The 3484-nt window shown below is 39.0% G+C and overlaps 1 long non-coding RNA gene across 1 annotated transcript; it reads left to right on the forward strand.

The window, feature by feature from the left end:
- The first annotated feature begins 1800 nt into the window (after positions 1-1800).
- On the forward strand, positions 1801-3184 carry LOC121782244. Its single transcript, XR_006046278.1, has 3 exons — positions 1801-1903; positions 1981-2054; positions 3086-3184. It is a non-coding gene; the product is annotated as an uncharacterized LOC121782244 (long non-coding RNA).
- Positions 3185-3484: the final 300 nt, after the last annotated feature.

Consider the following 3484-nt stretch of genomic DNA (forward strand, 5'->3'; position numbering starts at 1 on the left):
CGTGTCTAAAGACGAAGAGCTTAGAAATGAAATCATGAGGGAAGCACACGAAACACCGTATACTGCGCACCCGGGGAGTACCAAGATGTATCGAGATATGAAGAGACAGTTTTGGTGGAATGGCATGAAAAAGCATGTAGCGGCATTTGTGGAGAGGTGTCTAGCATGTCAGCAAGTGAAAGCTCTACATCAACGACCTTATGGGAGACTACAACCACTTGAGATACCGGATGTGGAAATGGGAGCACATTGCAATGGATTTCGTGACGGGATTACCGAGATCCCAACGAGGAAACACTGTTATTTGGGTGATTATTGATCGTCTCACAAAATCTGCTCACTTTGTACCGATTCGTGATACCTGTGGAGCTAATAAGTTGTCTAAGATGTATGTGAAAGAGATCATACGCTTACATGGAGTACCAGTGACTATTACATGTGATCGTGATGCGAAGTTTACCTCTAGATTTTAGATGAGCCTACAACGAGAGTTAGGCACTAAGTTAAATTTCAGCACTACATTCCACCCGCAGACTGATGGGCAATCAGAGAGGACGATACAGACTTTGGAGGACATGTTGAGAGCCGTAGTGCTAGATCGAGGAGTAGGTTGGGAGGAAGTGTTGCCACTAATAGAGTTCGCTTACAACAATAGCTATCAGGCGACTATTAACATGGCACCATATGAGGTATTGTATGGGAAGAAGTGTAGATCACCACTTTACTGGGATGAAGTGGGTGAGAGAAGAGTTCTTGGAACAGACTCGGTGGAAGAAATGATTGAGATTGTTCGACAAATTCGTGAGAAGATTAAGGAAGCTCAGGATAGACAGAAATCATATGCTGATGTTCGACGAACCGATCTCCAATTTGAGGCAGGAGATAAAGTTTTTCTGAAGGTAGCCCCGTCAAAAGGAATAACTCGGTTTGGTGTGAAAGGTAAGTTAAGACCACGATTTATTGGACCTTATGAGATTCTTGACAGAGTGGGTACCGTAGCGTATAGATTGGCGCTACCACCAAGCTTTGGGAGAGTACACAATGTTTTCCATGTGTCACATATGTGTTCGACCCTAACCACATAATTCATCAAGAGGAGATGATGATCGTGAATCCGAATTTGAGTTATGAAGAGAAGCCTGAAGCCATTCTAGATAGGAAAGTGCAACAGTTGAGAAACAAGTCTATTGCCTCGGTGAGGTTCGATGGAGGAATCACGGTGTTGAGGAAGCTACATGGGAATTGGAAGACAAGATGAGAGAGAAGTACCCAGAATTGTTTGAATGATCTAAGCAAATTTCAGGACGAAATTTTTGTGAAGGTGGGTAGATTGTAATACCCGTTTTTTTTCTATCTTTTAAACTATGAATTTTAATTTAAGAACGAGCGAGTGATAAACCTTGAATAAAATACCGTGTTTGTTTCGATTGGTTGTGAATGGAAATAGTGAATGCTTGAATTATTGTTGGTTAATTGTGTGGTGTAAGTTGTCGACGAGATTGACGTGAGAGTCGTCGATGGGAAATTTTGGGCGTTCGTTTACAATGTACTTGTAATAACACCAAAGTACTAAAATAATAAAACACCCCAATTTAATCAATGTACTAAAATTTATATATTTTTGGGCCTATCACTTTTGTCTATTTACTTTCTTTTAGCCCATTTATCCTTATTAAATTGGGCCACTTTTAATATAGCCATTTATTATAATTTCTATTGAATTCCTACAGCCAACATAAATCCCTTCTTCTAAACCCACGTTTTCTTCCCCATCAATATCTCCACCCACAAAATTCTCTCCAACAAACAAATCTAATCTCTGCATTATATATCTCTCCCCACAACTGCATCTTTTATCAGCCGTTTCAAAATCTCCAGTGCAGTTTTCGTCCCTTCCAACAAGGTATAATCTTCCACTTTAACTCACCGTAAACCACTCTCTAGACATTAAATCCATAGCACCATTTTGTTTTGTCACAGTGAAAAGGAGGAATCGAGCAGACTGTGAATCCAAATTCTCCTTGCAATCCCAATTTATTCTCTTCATTCCAAAGGTAGAGTCCCTAATTTTGGAAATCCCCTGCACACTAACATTTAAACATTCTTAGTAGTACACAAATTGAATTTTTTTGAATCTGCAGAATGTTTTGTGCTTGATAAAGTCTCGATCTTTAAGGCCATTAGAAATTATCCTCTCATTCTTTTAATCTCTAGTTCTTGGAAATCCTTTTCTGCCCATTAATATTTGAAATCGAATAATTAGAAATCATAGGAAAGCTTGAATAATAATAGAATGGGGAAAGGGGAGAGCGAGAGCTTACCGTTGGGAATAGCGGCGCTCCGACGGAGGGGCTGACCGCCTGACTGGCCGGACAGCGGTGGCGACGGAGTGGTAGCGACGGCAGTGAAATTTTGGCAGCCTTGGGCGATGGCTGCTGGAACAGCTTGAAGAATTTAGAGAGAGATAGTAGTACAGTAACAGTGGTGAATGGAGGCAGAGAAAGAGAGAGTGGTTGTTTTATTATAGGCTTTTAAATTGAAGAGAAGATAGTGAATGTATACGTGTAGTTATTTGGCAGTAATATTAGGTTACAGCATTTTCGTTTCCTTTCATTTCTATTTTCTTTTCTTTTTTTTTTCCTTTATGCCAATATGTGATTATAAATATAATAATAAGTGTGTACACATGTTTGTGAAGGGAGTATACGTGGGTTAGTCAGGGAGTATATATATATTTAAATTCTTTTATTTAGTTATTACTTTTGTCTATTAAGATTACGGAGGAGCTAGAGTATTTTAAGATAGTATCGTTTTCTTAAGTTAAGTGTTGGGAAATTTTAATAATTTTGTTCGGCCAATATTTTGTTATGAGCTAGTTGGGAATATTTATACTTTGCTTAGTTATGGGATAAATTTAGTTTTGTTAACAGATTACTTAAGTGATGTTTTGAGCCATAAAATACGAGAATATAGTTTCTAAGAAATGACGGGAGAATAAATTGAGCACACACTAAGGATGCATGCATGGTTTAAATTAATATATTTTGCAAAGTCTGATTGTTGCATATTATATTATTTCAAAAAGGGTGAACTTGTGCACGTTGTTGCGGTTGGAACAGGAAGTGTTTGGGGAGTTAAGCTGTTGAGGTGGGCTTTCTTTTTAAATAAGGACTATGTCCTAAATATATTTTGATGTGAAAAGGAGGTGAAAATGTTTGTCTTGCCATGTTTTGTATTTTGAATGAACCTATCTGAAGTGGCTATGCCATGTATGTTTAATCGAATTCGGGTCCCAGTAGGGCCGCAAACCCTGCTCGGACTAGTGTACAACCCGTAGATCGTGTGCTATCTCTTTGGAGTTGGCCGGTCTAGTGACTTGGTTCGTGGCCACGTTCCTTGCCATGTATGTTCAGATATGGTGATGGTGGATGTGGATGGAAAATGGTTGCGCAACCGACTTTTATGTGAAATGCTTTTTAGTGTA

This window comes from Salvia splendens, chromosome 20, assembly GCF_004379255.2.
Source record: "Salvia splendens isolate huo1 chromosome 20, SspV2, whole genome shotgun sequence".
In the NCBI taxonomy this organism is placed as follows: Eukaryota; Viridiplantae; Streptophyta; class Magnoliopsida; order Lamiales; family Lamiaceae; genus Salvia; species Salvia splendens.